At 37.3% G+C, this 18,914-nt stretch overlaps 1 protein-coding gene and 1 long non-coding RNA gene across 3 annotated transcripts in view; one reads left to right on the top strand and one right to left on the bottom strand.

The window, feature by feature from the left end:
* The window catches only part of LOC140668556 (knirps-related protein), a 123,331-nt gene extending 110,895 nt beyond the window's left edge, over positions 1-12,436 (bottom strand). For both annotated transcript variants that reach the window (XM_072897687.1, XM_072897690.1), the window contains exons 1-2: positions 11,761-12,436; positions 11,155-11,211 (exon numbers count right to left, since the gene is read on the bottom strand). The gene's annotated coding sequence lies outside the window, so the exon portion shown is untranslated. The remainder of the gene's footprint in view (positions 1-11,154; positions 11,212-11,760) is intronic.
* Positions 4,524-18,914, top strand: part of LOC140668560 (uncharacterized) — a 189,271-nt gene continuing 174,880 nt past the window's right edge. The window contains exon 1 of the long non-coding RNA XR_012047198.1: positions 4,524-5,110. This is a non-coding gene — a long non-coding RNA (uncharacterized lncRNA). The remainder of the gene's footprint in view (positions 5,111-18,914) is intronic.

Below are 18,914 nucleotides of genomic sequence, written 5' to 3'. Positions count from 1 at the left end.
CTAACATTCTGATTTTATAAATTTACTTAAAGATACTTGTTTTACACAAAAAAATGTATTAAAAAATTTTCCTCATTTTACAAATTTTAATCAATTAAATATTTTGTATTGAAGTTTTCGTAAAATCAATATATTCTCAATCATATGACCTAACAGAGAAAAACTCAAAATATTTGATAGTTTTAAACGACAACAAGCGAATCATATTTTACTACTTGCTGCATCAGTTATATCTCTTTGATAGTTAAACTTGTAGCTTTTATGCCGCTTCGTGGGCGAGCAAGTATTTCATTATGCGTAGACAAACGTCGGCTTTTGCTCCATTATGCATAATAGAGTGTGCAACATACTATAATGATATATTTTAAGAGAACCAGAGGCTATTAAGTATCACATAAATTAATTCTTATAATATTTTTTTTCTTCATTACTACGCTCAACAACCACGTGTAATTATTTAAAATGTGAGAAAGTAATAACGAATTAAATCTTTTCAACAAGCGAAATGATTACACATTCAAAATTAATACAGATTTACCTTTGCGATATCCATGTAGAACTGCCGCTCCAATCTTAACCGTTCCTTCTTTTTTTCTCCGAACTCGTCTTCCAACTCCCCAAAAAAATAGTTATCGCTTTTGGACTGGTGACATACGCGTACGATCGTTTCCTACGAAATCAACGGAATTTTAAATGAGCGCACTTCGTCCTCTCGAATCCGGATAACTAATGGCGTTTCGGAAATCGGGCAACCTAATTTGAATAGTTTTGTAATTCTCCCGCGATTGCATCGACAAGCAGCGGCTCTCAAGCTATTCAACACGAAAACAGATTTTATTATCATTTTTTTAACGGATGCAAAATGATTAATTTTATTATTACTTAATGCTTGTTATTTATTTTATTTATGTTTGTTTTGTAAATTTTAGTTTTAACATAATATATGTATAGGATATGAATATAAATATGCTTGTTCCGTTTTTCAGAACTGACCGTGGGAATATCTCAGTAAAATGGTGCCATATGGGGCAGGTGAATGCCTGTGATCTACAGAGAATAAATCTCTAAACTCGTTATTCGAAATCGCACCTAAACATATTGCAATCGATACGATCTTGTCTCTAGCAGTATCGCACAGTCTGTTTTTAAAATCCTAATAGAGCTGAAAAAGTATCGTGAACCGTTTTTGTAGTCTGCGCGATTAGAGTTGCAACGACTATTAGTGATCTGCGATTTACAATCCTCATTATATCGATCAAGATATTCGACCCGTATAAACGAGGAATTCGAACGAGCAGAAGAATTTCACGAAGAATTCAGCGCGATTTAGTCTATCCTCCTACCTTCGATATTATTCTCGACCGATGTTGCATGTTTTATTTTTGGTTTCACAAAGCTTATTCTCTCGTTTTTATGGCTGCGCAAAGTATTCGATTTTCTTTTGGTCATCATCTCGTTTTTTTTTTTTCTTCGATTATATAACTTAAAGAAAAGATATGAATTTAACGTAGAAATATTTATTCTTAAATCACGCCAACAATTTCTGTAAACATTTTATTTTCGTTTCACTTATCTTAATGAGCTCATTTATGAGATATAAAAATGTATCCACGATCCTACGGATCATTGATGGTTTATGTATATCAATCCATTATAACTAACAGTAACTCCAAATTTGTAAATTTTAATGACGATAACATGATATTTCGAAATACAGACTTAGCATAAATAGTCTAATAAAATTGTACTATAATTTGTTTTGGATTATGATTGGTAGACAAGTATAATATTTCAAAATCGATAGCTAAATAATTGCACTTTTTAATCGCTATTTTGGATTCGATTGTATAATGATCCGTTAATCTATTATCGCATAAAGTCGATTTTGTGAAAACTTTTGCAACGATTAATAAATGTCAAGGTGATTTCTCAGGAATACACAGAACTCCATAACATTTTTCTTACGTATTCTGTTCGCGTTATAATACGGTGATTTTTATGGTACACGGAATAGCATATCTTATAAAGTGGCACGATGGAAAAGGGGAGAAACCACAAATAACGACGTAGTTGATGGCGATGAACAAGCAAACGTCTTCTCTGATTTCGAAATCGAATTATTTATTCTTGGAGCGATGCGATATTGGGACGACCGATCGTAAAATTCGAGGCAAGCCTGATGGATCTTAAAGTTCCTCGGTCCTCCATTTTGGTGGACCGTGGGGCGCGCGGACTGCTTCGGATAAGGCCCCAAAATTGATGGCGAATAACGGCGTTAAATCCCGACCAAATCGCGCATAATTGGAGTGGGTTACCGCGCTATATGTCAATCGTACGTATCTGTACGCATATACATGCGCACGGTCATGTATACGTCGTCGATCGTATTCTGCGTTCGTGTGTAGCGGTCGAGTAACGCAATACGGAGATTAATAGCGAAATTATACCATTAAGTAGACTCTGCGAGTGTCCGACGCACAAGATAAAAACTCGCCCGTTTATTTGAATGCCACGTGGGAATTTGTCGATCGGATTAGCGATCAGTTTATATGTCACGGTTCAAAATTATCACTGACCGCCAATTATTCTTGAATCGATATTTATTAAGCTGAGCGTTGAATTTGCGTCTTTTTTGCAATACGCAAAAATATTGTAACTTGTAAACAATACGATTAATTTTCTTCCTTTTAATTGAATTAAATTAAAATAAAATATTTCGTCAACAGGATCACGTAGCAAACATTCGTATTTTGAGATCAACTAATTCTGGTAATGGTTTTGATGAGGCTACAGGAGAGAATCCGGCATTAATATGCATATCGTGAGAAATCAAAATATCGAATTAATTTATTCCGCCGTTATCACCGTCAGCTACCGTAACCAACGTTTAACAAGTCCGCCGAATGAGATACGAACTCGGAATGGGAGGTTCGCCGCGCCGGTGAGATCGTCATCTCACGTACATCTATTGGCTCGCTAAACGTGCGTCCAATTACCGACGAGACTGCCATGTAATACGAGCTTTAATGTTCGCAGGCAGCGGCTTATTAGCCGCGAAGAAAAGAGCGACGAGAGAGGAAGAGAGCTTCCTACGCGCGGAGGCGAGAGACGAGAGACGATATCCCGAGGAAGGTAAGATCGATGAGGGAAAGACACAAGAGAAAAAAAAAAGGAAGCCGGTATTCGCGTGGCGAGCTACTGTCGGGCATCGACAGATCTATAGGACCGCTACCAGTTTTTCTCGTCGCAGCAGTCTCGATTTAACGCGATCATGTCGCGTCGATTTCCGCACGCGGCATGATTGTGCTTAAGAACGACATGTCGACAACTTTTCAAGAGCGATCTCGGTGGATCTTTTAATTCGTGCAGTTTTACGAAAGATATTTGTTTATCGCGTAATAAGGGTAATAAATTATTACCCCCACATGCGGTTACATAACGTCGCAACGTTCCGTTCGCGGCGATGATTCCCGTTAATGTCACTAAAGTAATAATCGCGCGAAATCTCTGATTTTTGGAAGATTGTATTTTCTTCGCCTTGAAAGTGATTAATTCAGATACGATTCCTGTGTTTGTTAGTAATTTTACACATATGTTAAGTCATCGGAATTAATAAGATAACTTAACCTTGCCACTTTGCCAATGAATTGCTGATATTAATCCTAAAACGCCTTTCGAAACGTTTCGGCACGTGCACTTTTTTGATATGCATTTTGACGCCGTTTTAAAATAAGTTGATCAATATTTTTGCAAGCATAGTCTTTTCAGATAGCCAAAAGTTTCTCCCTCGTTAAAATATGTATATTAACTTGTTGTAAATTTTGAGTAAGAAAAATAGTTCGATAATCAAATGTCACCTCTCAAGACAAATCTCCTTTTTAAGCATAAAAAAAGTTTAATACAGAGATACAGTGAAATAAATTTCTCTCTTTTAAAAACTAAAAATTCTAAATTACTTGATTAATTTGCAAACTTACAAAAAATTACTTATATATCGCACGTGCAATATCTTTTGTATATCTTTTCAATTATATTATATTTGTATTTTTATATATTATAAAGGATTATAATATACATATATACTAATAAAAATCTCAAAATAATAAATACACTCTCTATCCCTCTTTGAATCTTTTGTTTTTAATTACTTCAATGTGAATAAGATGAAAAAATTTCTTGCAATTCTTTTGAAAAATGATTTAACTTGAATATACATCACTCGATTGAATATTACATTGCGGCAGATAAAAATCATAGTCATGAAATATTATTTACGCAAATTGGAATCGATTCGCACAAAGTGCTTTGAATTTGTGCGACTGGTGTGACAATAAATTCTGACCACAGCATAACATTTGTCAAACTGTTCGTTCCGCCTCTCTACCTGGTCAATTTATCGATCGGTTTATTGAGTTCGCCGTTGTTTCCCCGTAAGCAACCGGTATGCCCGCCGATAACACTGTCACGATACGAGATATTTACGATCGACGAGCGACTTTGTAGACCGGAGCATAAACGGCCTTCATCGTTATTACTAATCGCACGCGGCATGATAATCCCGCGAATTACTGAATTGCAATGAATATTTAACGCTCCACAAATCACACGGTGTATCGTCATTTGCATACGTCCGATAAACCCCCGGCGCGGCGTCTGTGATGTAGTACCCGCGCTGAAATATCGTGTGTTACCGACTTGTTATCCGAGAATTAGTAACTCACCAACTACTAGTCGGCCAACGCGTGCACTCATAAATCGCGTCTAATTAATTGAGTCAACATATCGGCAAGACGTGTAATTCGAGTCGCGGGACTCGGGGGACTTTTCACAACGCAACGTCACCTGGGAATAGCTTCCGGCATCTTGAGTCGCGCGGACCAGCAGTTCTCGCAGAGATTCCGTTCGTCTGTCTCTCTCAGCCCACGTGGACAGCCACGCATCATGCTTCGCTCGCTCCGTTACGAGCGAGTAGGCGATCGCGGGCTTACCTACTGCGCGCGGCCGCGATTTGCATCTGGCGCTTGTTAGCCGCTCGAGAGCGATTTTCTCAGCAGTCATGAAAAATCGATCTAATCTCCGCTGGGTGCCTTCTCGGATCGCCATCTGCCAGGTAAGTTACGACAGTGCGCGTAGACGTCTCGCTCGCATACGTGGCAACCAGGACCACCGTGCCGCTATTCACGGCGCGAATGGAAGCAATTTCTCGCTCTGCGATTATTATTCAATAGCAAATATCGTATACATACAGTATAAATAGATCGAATATTCCCTATGTTCACAATGCTTTACTTTAAGTATTAGATAAAAAAGAAACAAGATGCAGCTCGTAGTGCTCTTTTTTTCTATTTGCGCCTAAGCCAGTGACATTATATAATAATAAATTATAGTAAAATTTGACACATCCATATGATCGAATATTATATATATTTAATTGCTCCTCACTTTCTTTCACATTAAAGAAAGATAAAATTTACAACTATGGTTTCCCTTTCTTTCTATTTTCTTAAGCTATCATCAATGTTATGTTATTAGCCCTATTTTTATACCTATACATATATGTATATATATCACGATTGAAAAATATAACAAATAAACGATATTGAAGAGTATAAGACAGAAAATAAATATGTACAGCATGTGCTACGCGAGCTTATTCCCGAGAGTGTAAGAATCTCTGGCTGAAGCAAGTTACTCTTGCTCGGCGATATACATACGTACAGGTTCGCGATATTTAATATCACCAAGAAGCAAGAAGATCCGGTCGAAAAAAAAAAAAAAAAAAAAAAAAAAAAATACGTCGACCCACGGAAGAACTTCATTTCTTTCACCTGCTTTCTCTCAGCTTTATAGTCAATTAATCACGGAAGACAGCTTCGTTCTCGGACGAGAGCGAGGCGTTGGCGTTTCGTTGGCGATTATAAACGCGCGAAATTTTACGACCCATTATTGACGCACCGTTTATTAGGAATCCCAAGCAGAAGCGTCTCGCGGCGAGAGAGCTCGTTCGGGCGCGCGCATTACTATTGCAACGGAGATGAATCGTATTCCCACAAGACACGTAGAGGGATTATATAACCTTTGATCTTCCTTACAACGGTTCATCCATTGTAGAGGTTCTTTCTCCGAACCGCGGGCGCAGGATCTAAATTATTGCTTAGAACTTTCTTAAAGAGCGTAGATTATTATTTATCATCGTGATTTACGCAAATGACCGAACATTTTGAGCCACCAGATGTTTGCGTTTAATAGTTACGTGTGGCATTTCATGCGCGCGATCATCTTGTAAGTAACGTTATTGGATAGATCGATATCATATCCCGCATCGTTTAGTATTATAGGCGATTTGCCTTTTAACCTGACGGAAGGATGATACCTTTCTGAAAAAAAGCCACATATTGTTGCGCGATATAAATCTTAAGTAATCGCAGAGTAATACGCTTATACTCTCTTGTCATCAGACTATAATATATTGAACTATTTAAATTAGGTTACTAGTTATACCACTTTATTTGTAAATATATTCATTATTATGTGTATATATATATATAGCTTAATAATATTATATTTTTTAGAATTTAATACATGTAAAGTGACCCTTCTTTTGCGAGATTGCAAATAAATTGATGTATGTGCAAAATGATAGAAAATTTATCAATAAAATATCTATTCCACAAGTAATTCAGAGAAAGCGAGAAAATCCTTTATCGTAATCGTCATCGAATCTATCTCTTCTGGTTATCATCGATTGCGATATACCAGAATGACTTTGATCCTCGTGCAGATACGTGGCACAGGGATAGAGTGACGCTGGTCACTTGTTATGTGCACGTGTGTTTGTGTACGTGTGTATGCGTGTACATGTGTACATACAGCGATTGGTAAGCGGGTGATGACCTAGCCACGATCGGGCCATCACGTCCATGGCGTGCTCTGGCCATCCGTCGACTCGCTCCATATAATTTGGAGCGCTCACGTGACCCCGAAACAACCGGGGTCAACGCCACATTTGTAATCTTCGAGACGCCGGCGCGACCTGTTCGCACGTTGTTCTTGCGACTATTATCTGCGCGGCAGGTACACGACGACGACGACAACGACGACGACGACGACGACGACGACGACGACATCAATAGCGGCAACGGCGACGCAACCGACGACAATGACAACCCAGAACACCGATACGCGCTTGTCTAAATCGTTTTATATCCGGTCAGCAAAATTGCGATTCGCTAAACACGTTCATCTTTGCGATATAGGTATAAGTTGTATGAAAAATTTAAATAATAATTTAACGAATGTACGACTTATGTTTATAACTATAAAATTTATTAATTTTAATTATATAATATTTTTTCTTTCACGTGCATTTGAAATAAGAAACATTAAAAACGTACTTTATCTTTATTCTAGCAAATGTTATTAATTCATCTTTTTAATGTCGATTTTTATTTTCCAATGAGTTAAAATATTTATTTAACGAGCCTATCTGACATATCATAGAAATTAGTATGCATCTCATTATCAAAATTTATAAGAAAATTATTATATATAAAGTATAATATAGAAACAAACCGCTATTAAAATACATAAATGCTAAAGACACACATAAAAAGAATGGAGAAGATACATTTTAAAAATAAAAGCGTTTATTTTTCTGCACGATATGTTATATCGTGTGCGCGCTTTGATATCACAGATACGCATACGTATTCCACATTGCACATACGATCACGCAGAGAAGTCCTCGGAAAGATGCACGAGTCGCGCCAGCCAGGAATCCTCGATCTTCGTAAGAAATAAGGAACGGGTCGCGTCGGTGAGAGCAGCGGCAAGAGCGGGGAAAGAACTGTATGGCCATCCCGAGAATTCCTCGGAGACGGCGCACACACTCTGGCTGCTCTACATATATTTCAACTAGACGGGGACATATTTCGAAGGCGTCCTATTTATTTATTTTATCCGCTCGTGAGAGGCGCGGGGCAGCACCGAAGTGGAGATTAAATTCCCCCTACATACTGCGACCGCGCGGGAGGGTTAAGTTATGCATCTCGGTCGATCCCTCCCTTACCCTCTCTCTCGACCCAGCCGACTTATCTTCGAGGCATCTCCTTTCCGCTCGTATGCTTACGTACCCGCAGCGCAGCCCGAGAACCGCTGTTCACGGAGGGAATGCCTTGCGGTCGCCTCGTCCGCGTCCGCGTCCGTAAATCACGGATTAAATAAAATAGCCTACCCGCGCGAGTCAAATGAGATGTCAGCGCCGGGCCCACCGCCCTTGCCGAGACCCGGACCAAATTATTCTCTCACTGATTCCGTCGTCCTCTCATCGTTCTTTCCTCGCGCTTTCCTTGCGCCGGCAACAAGGACGACAGATATATCCGGAGCCGCGCCAGGAACTTGCTGAATCCGACTTAACGAGATTACCTTGTCGTTTTTTGAAATAAGAAAGCTGACGTCAGTCTTTTACGGCCCTAGAGTTGTAAATATTGTTGTCGTAGATATGTCCAAAGTGTGCGGATTATCCATTAAATTGTGATGCCTACTGCTATTAAATTCGAGCTCGTTCTCCTTTAAGTTTTCTAAGAAATTTTCTTTTCGTTTTTTATTCTGTACAAGTTATATCTCTTAACAAGAAAAACTTTAAATTTAATTATTAATTTTAAAATTGCAAGGTTTAGAGATAATTTATTAGAGATAACAAAAATCTCATAATTTATATAAAAATAAAAAGTATTACAACTGTTATATGCGTATATCGTATATCGTATATATAATTAATGAAATAGTTTTATTAATCCATCTTAATTGAACGCGAGTCACTATAAATCATAAAACTACGAGCCCTTGTCGCGCGTTAAAACGTAGTTCGTCGGTATCTAAGGCGGGAAATGGTTCTCATCAAAATTACACCATTATCAGGCTCCGACAGCAACACGCGGCCGATCGCGACGTATCTCGCTCCGGCCGATTAAACGGCTGAAATTATATCTTGGAACGGGATGCCAGCGCGGGATGCCGGCACGTATACATTTCGCGCGGGTAGATCCTACATGCGATCGACGATCCGAGGTTGCTCCGGTCACCGTGCGAAAGCTATTTCGTGAGCGTAGCCTCACCCTCGCCGTGGCCGCGCGGCCGCGTTACACGGCAGCGTGAGGCCCGATCGACGCAACGCTCACGAGTGGCGTGTAAGGACGACTTGTTGTGCGAGTCGTGTATCACGAGTGCCTGCGGGTAACTCGCGGAAGATATTTCCATCGTGTAATTGGAGCGGCCGGCACTTGCTTTCGCACGGCGCGCGGCGACCTTAGCCGGTGTCGATGAGCCGCGATTGGCCGCGTGACCTTCCAACCGCAAATTTTTTTCTCCAGGAGATCGAAAGGATTCGTTTCGTGTCGACAACTCCGACGATATGATCTCTCACAATCAGCTGATTTCCACGTGTTGTGCGACGCAAACATGGAACGGTCGTTGATTAGAAAAAAAAATACCTTATTCCTGATATCTTCTCTTGTGGTGAAAAGACGGTATGCTACGTCAGTGGCGTATTAAAGTGTCTCGTAGATTCGCACGACTGCTTCGAGGTAATAAACTCTTTACAAACCGCAGATTTCAACGCTGCGTATAAGTGAATTATGTTTCACTATCACGAGGATTCTTATCTTTACATTATAAAAACAAAGATTATATTTATGTCAAATTACACGGGTATAATCATAATCTAGTCACGATTACGAAATTCTAATGCTCGTGAGATAATTTTGCAAACGGAGCGATGAAAAATGATGACACGTCAACACCGTTCTTATGCTACATTTCCTTCATTATATCGCTTATAATTACCACAGTATAATCTTTTTTTTTTTTTTTTTTTTTTTTTTTTGTCAACTGTAAATACAATGTATGTTTTTCTCGCAACAAGAGTCGATATAAATCATTCGATCTACATGAAACGACGGGAAAGAAAAAAAAGATGACCTGCTCAAGAATCTGGCATGTTCATATATGTATATCGTGAAAGAGAGGAAAAAAAGAGTGAAACGAAAAGAAAGAGAGAGGGATGAAACCTTTTCGCCCGAAAGCCAGCAAGAGTGAACAAGAGGAAGAACGACGGGAGTTATGAGGATACTTCATCGTAAAGATGAAGGCGCCTCCACTCTCGTAGCTGTTCCTTTAGTCCGAGGACGCCGTAACCGTCCAATTGACTCCCGTATATACCGTAGAGGAAGCATGATTCAGCCTGGCCTACCGACTACCATACTCGCTACTGCCGACGATGCTCGTGATGCTCGTGACCCGTGAGCCTCCTTCGTATACGACGATCCTCCTTTCGACGATTGATCGCTTCGCGCTACCGGTGTGGCGCGATGCGCCTGGATTTCACGGATCGATATGTTCGAATTGTCTTTCGATCATCAGTAGCATCGAGCGCGGTTACATATTTTGATTTGCACATTTTAGCTCAGTACAACATTCGGTATATTGCACTATTATTATTGAATATCATTTAAACGAAGCTTTAGAGAATGAGAAAATTTATGGAAAATATGAAAATTATGTATGTTTCACAATTTTGTTCCTGATAATATGTTTAGAATTTTATATAAATGTATTTATATTTTACAAATATTAATTTGTCATTTATATTATCGTAAGATATATATGTATTTGAACAATTCTTTATTCGTTTTGAAAATGTGATTTCATTGTCGCATTTTTTATTATAGTTTGAAAATGTTGTATACTAAGGCTTAATCATGGAATACTTTTAAATTCTATTAAAATCTTCTCTGTGATGAGATTAAATGGCTAAAATCTAAATGACGCAAAATTTTCTGAGAACTGGCAGTGTTTCATTATAACGTTTGTAAAGTTCCAAACTTCTAGCATATCTTCTCGATTTTTAAAATTTTTAAAAGAATTTTTAAAGAATAGTGATTGCATCTTTTGGCATAAAATGAAAGAGAAAACAATGTTCAAGAAAGTTCAACCATTTAAATACATCTACTTACAAGAGAGATTATAATTAGTTCTGTCTGTTGTTTTTTTTTTTTTTTTTTCTATCGAAGGTCTTTTCGCAGAAATGATCATCAGAAGTATTATTTTTAAAAAATTAACATTTCTTCAAGTTTAAAATAATTCATAATCACTCACCGAGATTTGATGCGTAACGGCAGAATTATGGTGCACTACGTTGTTGACATTGACGTTCTGTAAAATACATATATATATATGAATTATATAATGCAATGTTTAAGATAATTAATTGTTTAAAAAATAGTTATTGGACGCAAATTGCATTTTTATCTGTCTTTTATATTTAATAAGAAATTTGCATAATTTAAAAAATTAAAAAAATAAATTTTTTTATAAATACAAATTTTATAAAATATGAAATATTATAAATATTTAATTATTACTATTATATATAAATAATCTAAAACTTTTATAAATTTCAAAAATAATATTGAAATAATTTATATATGTTGTATAAAAATGTGTCAATTATTATACATATATATACATTTATAATATATATTTTAAAAATATATTTAAAAAAGTAAAATATTTCTTTAATAAAAATAAAATTTAAATTTAAAATATTAATTATTAAACAATAAAATTAAATAAAATCTAAAATATATGCATTGTACATATGTTACACAATAATAGAAAATGGATCACTAATACCTCGGAAAGTAAATTTTTTTATAACTAATAAATAATAAAATAAATAAGATGTTTCCACAATTAACTTACTCCATGGTTGTTCCACCGTCGCCCGATACCTCCGTTGGCCTCTTCCTCTTCTCTTGTTTATTTATTCGAGTATTTATTATGAGAGTAGCTCTACTGTACTTTCGTTTCTTCACTCGCGATAGTATGGTTAACTATGATTGCACACGCACTAATCAATTGATTACAACAATTGCGCGATACTTTGTATTTTATATTCCCGACGTAACTATAGTACAAGATACACATTTTATTATTGCTGACTTTATAAAGAACAAAACTACGATCCGCTTGTCATTCGAAAATGGCGGTCGAAAGGTTGAAAAATTCGGCTTACAATTAAATATTGCGCGATATTACGCGAATGTAATAAATAGTTATTTAAGATGAGATAAATGTTCGAAAATCAAAATTCAATATAACTTGCCCGATACGTATCAAACACATATAACCTATGAAAACAATGTATTATATAATATTATTCCTACCTTAAATGAATCGCGCAATGAATAGTTGCTTCATGCGATAAATATATGTCGCTCCAATTCATTTACGAATCGATAAATCACGTAAAAAATAATCGCGTTTGATATCTTATTGGGCTTGTCGCGATCATGTGTGAGAAGATAATGCGGTAATATACGGAGGAATTTACGTCGCTGCCTACTCACTCGCGTCTCGCCGCACGAATGACAAGGTCGAAAAGTGTAAACAACAGCGCGCTCTGTACATTAAGCAAAAGTGGAGCGCCGAATTTTCATAAGTAAATAAGAATAAAATATTCATAACTACATATTCAACTAGTTGAATTTTGATGAATGTAATTCGTTAACAAAGATCTTTCTTTGCGCAAGGAAAATGCGCTCACAAAATGTGTATACGTTTAAGCGCGCGCTAAACAAACGTAGTATAGATCAAATTCAAGCGATATATCCAACATTGTACCTTAAATATAACTTTAATATTAATATTAAACGTATTCAACATTGCATTTTAATCTAAAGATTTCAATAGTGTTAACATTTTTATTAATATCTAATCGAATTTATTAATTAATATTGAAATACCGCGTAAGAAATTTTTCCCGCGTAGAACGTGAAGTCAAGTGCGATGGCGCGATGAAATTTTCCGCGACTGGCCCATTACCCCCTCTCCGCCAGTTCACGGAGGGCATCGTCCAAGTGTGGTCGCGGTCCGCCAGCGCTCCGTCTTTTCGCGTCTTTTTACCCGGTTCGCACGAATTCTGCGTGCTAATAAGTATTGGAAGTACCGAATTTAATGACGAGCGATCGTCTCGTTGTATTAATCGGATGCGCACGGTCATAATTAGTGAGGCTCGGTGATCGCGACTAACGCCTTTGTTCACCGGTACATCGCCTTTATTGGAACAGTCCATTTTTCTACGCGTATTTCACGTACATATTTCGTAACATTCGCGGGTCCGACGAGCCCCCCTCCCCCCCCCCCCCCCCGAGTGCTATCTCGCGTTCGAAGCATCGGGAAGCATCGAAAGGCATCGAAAGGCATCGAAAAAGGCGTCGCCGAGAATATCGAGAAATTAATGAATCTCTCGGTACGTGCGTTATCGTTAGACCGCCATTAATGGAACGATCCATTTTTCAATACGCGTATTTCACGTACATATTTCGTGGGTCCGACGTCCGAGTCTCCCGGGTGCTATTCTAGCATTCAAAGCACCGGAGAGCATCGAAAGATATCGAAAAAAATGATCGTCAAAGGTATCGAAGGATATCATGATTCACTTGACGAGAAGGAAATGAATCCTCGTTCTAGATATTTCGCGAACGTTCTATATTCGTCCGCCATGACGGTGCAGGGGCCTAATATCAATTAGGACGGATGATAGCAAGTGGAAAGTGTTCGAAAGATCCGCGAGTATCGGGTGCATAGATCTGTACATAGAGTGCGCAGCGCGCTCCTATTAAGGGTAAGAAGAGCCATTAAGTAAGAGAGGTAACTTGTTAGATACTTTCCTTGTCCAACTCTCTCTACCAATTGTGCAGTATATCTATGCCTGGAGACTTACAGCCATTTTTAGTATGTTGGTAATGCGCACAATCACCAACATTTCAATCCAACATTTTCGAATAAATATGACCATAATATTAATTGTGTCCCGCCGAATTACTGTCCATCGAAACTTTATTTATGTTGTGTGACATTACACGCGTCGTCACACGAGAGTGACGTGAAAAAGTATACGGACGTGTGAAATGATGCGCGCAATCGCGATCGAACGTTTTCTAATATAGACACATAACCACAATACCGATCGCGATCATTTGAATCAAAAAGTCAAAAAATTTTATTTATTATTCACGAATGTGTAATTGCGTGTCGGGAGTGCCGAAAAAGTATATATACGGGCGTTTAGTCAGCTGATTCACGCAATTACGATCGAACGTTTTTTGACATGCATAACTACAATATTAGACACGTTCCATCGAATTGTTATTTATTGGAAAAAACTTGAACTTTGTTTTACATTACTTGCGAGTGTGTAATCGTGCATCGAAAGTGCCGAATAAGTCTACGCGCGATCGATGACAGATCGATATCCATTGGAGAATTCGTTTAAAAATATGCACGTTCCATGTGATTATTCACGAGGGATTAAGTGGACACAAGTGCATCGAAAAGCATCGAGGAACATCGAGAAGCATCAAGGAGGATCGAGCGATGTTAAGGATAGATAACAGATTATTGCAGACAGGGTGGAGACAGGATTACATTCATCTATGGTGAGTAAGCATTCATATGTATACATACATGTACGAAAAATTTTGTTTAATTTTACATACACACCGTGATATAAATATAATAGATAAATGTCTTTATATTATATTTAACGCGAAAGTTGAAAAACGGTCGGTTTAACGAGTTCATGCGTGTATTAATACAATAGATGTATTGATAATCAGTGTAATCGTAGGGTATAATGCGATCATACAGGATTAAAACATCAATGTAAAATGTATGTGGAATGATCAAGAAATCATTGATTTATTCGAAAATAAAAAATCGCGCGCGCAAATAACCTTACTAATGATCGTAATAAATTCGAAGCGAGATTCCACGATCGATCGCGTTTCATGACTTTCGCAATCTCCCATGTATAAATAGGTAATGATATCGGTGTAATTGCAGAGTAAGGATTTTTTCATAGAGGATTAGATCATCAATTAACGTAATTACACGAAGCGATCGAAAATCATCGATTTCATTCGAAAAAAAAGCGAGCGTGCAAATAAGCACATTAATTTAATAATCACGAAAAATATTCAAGACACGCGAGATCCCACGACCGTTTTTCACGAACTTTCGCGATCTCGCGTAATTGATCGCCCCCACCTAACCTGTCATGCTCGAATGAAGTCATTCGAGTGCTTATCCGCCTATCACGTGTATGCTAGCCAAAGCTAACGTCGGTTCTCACAGTCTGGTTACGGTGGCCGCGACTTATTGTTAGACCCTTACTCGATCGAGTAACCCGCAATCATTCGTATATTCCTTTTATTCCTATTCCTGTTTCGAGCTCCGCGTTAGCAGCACGCGCGCCCGTCCATAAAATGCGAAACATGCGATTCGCGGTGCCATTGATGCCCCGCGGAAATTGGCACGGTGAAAGCGTTATCCGATCGAAGCGATCTTCGATCCTCTTTTACATGGCCGTCATCGCGTAAATTATACACGAGACACGTCGCCAGAATATTGTGGGCGTTCATCGCACTAATAAACGATGTTTTTTTTCGATGTACCATCGATGTTAATTTCCTTTCAAATTGATTGTAGCAAGGAGCAATTAATTAAAGTGCATAATTGCAAATGTGCAACGCCAACATTAATATTTTTATATAATTGCTATTTTAAAATTCTTATAACGTGAAGAAACACCGCTCGATGTTACGAATTAAAAATCGATTAATGACGGAATTATTTGTGAAATTATATATAAACTATTATATCATTATATATTATCAATAAATTTCACGCGTGATTTCATGATTTCTTAAAGCTTTTTTATATTTTTACGGGATTAAGACGAACGAACGGCGTTTCTCGTAACGAGATGGAATAACATTATCTAACTCTACGATCTCAAGGCGAGGAAAGATGGGTGAGCGATATCCACCTATTCACGAGCTCGTAAAGATAACGGAAATTTATTGAGCATTCGATCTTCAATCGTGATTGATCGGCATTCGATTGCGGAGATCGCTTTCACGCACTGCGAATCGCAAGAGAAAATCGAAGATTTTTTTTTTAGTCGATCCGCATCTTTTCCATGATATCTTTTTCTCTCTTTTGTGTGCATATTCTCTCAAAATGAAAGAGACCTGATTTCGCTCGCCCACGTGTAGAAAGTTCCTTAGTTTGTCAACCGTCGAGAAAAACTTTGCGGGGAAAAAAATATAATAACTGTTGCACTCCGTGCGTAAATCAGACTTCTACATTGCTTTCGTAATACACGATGTTGAATATATATATTTTTTTAATTAGTCGCAGTTAAGACCAGTTCATACAGAACAAGACCGTGCATAATCCGATACATCGCAGTAAATGTGTCTACTTTCTTCTCTCTACCTGTCGTTCTCTCTGCACTCGTACATGCGTTGCATGTATGCGGCGTATCCCTATAGACGTATACGGCCAACCTGCTCGAGGCAGATGTGAAGATAAATCTTTTATTTTGATCCGCCTTGTCCCGTTAGGATAAGTAAATATTTATACGCACGGAGAGGTACGAGCTCAAACGATAAGGTCTGCGATTAAGCAAGCAAAGTATAATATCGAAATGTATACATACAGTCTTAATTATTATAATTAATTATCCAAGGTGTTAAACCGATTACATGAATATTTTAGAATCATTTAACAAGAAATAAAAACATATTTTATATGTATGTATGTACTATGTACAATTAGAACATTAAAATGAACTTTTACAAATTGTCTCTATTCTAAATGTATAATATATTCTTTTTGATAAAAGTATAAGAAAACAGTATCTCTCTCTGGTATTAAAGGTGAAATCTTATTATTAAGTAAAGAAAAATAATTACATTGAAAAGATCTATGCGAGCGACCGAATGTGAAATTCCAGCGTATCACTGCCGATAAATCAGCGATAAATAGAAATGTCGCGTCTCTGTTAAATTTCTTGTTCGTGCTTTGCTCATACCGTCGCATCGATCACTCGAAAAGACTATTATTTATCCAATAAAATTTATAGTCAATTGCGACCTTGAATTAAACCGTATATTACGCAAGATCGGTGAGATACTGCGTCGTATCATTTTTTTGTGTGGTGTTCTTTTTTCGCGATATTCCGCCACTGATTCGGGCGAAATATACGGAATACTGGTCTCGAGTCCCAAGTCCAAGTCCTAAATTAAAACGTCAAGAAAAAATTGCACGCCAACGCAATGATCGACGGTCGTTGATCTTGATTGCAAAAAATTATTTATCGATTCGAGTGTAAATTTTAAATGTAAATTTTCGAATGTAATTTACAAGTTTAGCTGCAGCTGCAGTTCAACGATTACCATTTGGTAATCGTTGATTTTTTTTCGGCCGATTTGTACATGTATTGATCATACGTCATAATTATGCAATGCATTTTTTCATATGGAAATAAATTATTTTTTTTGCGTGGAATATTTTAAGATATTTTTTAATACGCAATTTGTATTTAAAATAAAAAAGAAATGAATACCATAAAATTAAATTATAAATTTTGTCTCGTTGACATAATTTTTTTTTATCTGCGTGCATATGTATTTCTTTTTTTTAATATATCATTAATTTTTATTATTTATTATTAACATTTAAGTTACACCTTGCATAATATTAATTTTATTTTTATAATTTATAATATATGCATTGTAAAACATTAAATGCGAGTAACTGATAAATTACTAGTTTCACGACTTGAAGAGAAAATCATGCTACCTGTGAATTAGACGTGTTCTACAGCTGACAACATAACGCGTTAATAATTATAACAAGCGGTAGCTATTTAATTGCTTCATTAGTACTGACGAATCACACGCGACCGCGGCACGTTACCGCGGCAGGAGTGCTACGGCTCATTAAAATGCAACGATTGCGCCGAGACTTGCGCACCGCGATGTAATAATTAGCAGCAACATTTTGTACTACCGTTATTATACCATTGACGAGTCCATTCACGTAGTTTCCGGTATTTTGCGGCCGATGAGCGTGTTCTAATCCCAAGGAAACATCACTTTAAACGATGAGAAATTAAAAGTAAATGAGATACTCCTTTTCCCGCACGCGAAAATCGAAACGAGTCTCTACAATCAGTAATAGTTTAAAAACGGTTGCAGTCAATAAATAGTTGTTTCCTGTATAACTTATTAGTTATACAGGACGTTATACAGTAACGTTAGTATTTTCATTAAAAACAGATTTAAATTTTGTATTTTTTGCTCTAAAATAATAATAAGAATTAAAAATAAAATTATATTAAAGCAACGTATGATTATGCAGATCGGTCCTACATTTTTCCAAACAATTTAAATATGACGTTTATTGATTAATTAAAAAATATTTAAACGATCTTTCGCAAATAATCATGAAGCATTAAAGTTTCAATAAAAATAATTTACATGTTTAATTTTTAAAAAAAAATTTATGAAAAAGTAAAAGCTGGAAACAGACATTCTTTTAAGACACAGGCGTATATTGCTCGAATACACAACAAAAGTCAACGATATATGCATTTACGAGACCTCGAAGAAAGAATCTGAACTCGCATTAGTTTTCAAACAGTAGGGAGCGTGCAGAAAAGACAGCACGGGGTGCGGGGCTGGGGGGGAGGAGATCTCGGCTCGCGTGCAGAGCGGGCGCCGGTCGTTGTTGCATTCTAGATTGAGACGACTCTCGGCCAACCTCGAATACCGGGGGCTTGTTTACGAGGCCATATAGCAACTGATATTTACAATGATGTCGTATGTGCGCATGTAAAATCATTGCGTCACGATCGTGCGCGGACACCCCACTGACTTTACGTTCAACATACATACATCTCGGCGTTGCATTCATGACACCGGTCGTTGGCCGAAACTAGTAAGTCAACGTTGAAAATAATTACGATACAGAGTAGAAATTTAAATAATATCACGAATAAAGTA

Source organism: Anoplolepis gracilipes, chromosome 8, assembly GCF_047496725.1.
Source record: "Anoplolepis gracilipes chromosome 8, ASM4749672v1, whole genome shotgun sequence".
Classification (NCBI taxonomy): Eukaryota; Metazoa; Arthropoda; class Insecta; order Hymenoptera; family Formicidae; genus Anoplolepis; species Anoplolepis gracilipes.
Note: the sequence above shows the minus strand (reverse complement) of the source record. Positions and strands in the feature narration are given on the sequence as shown.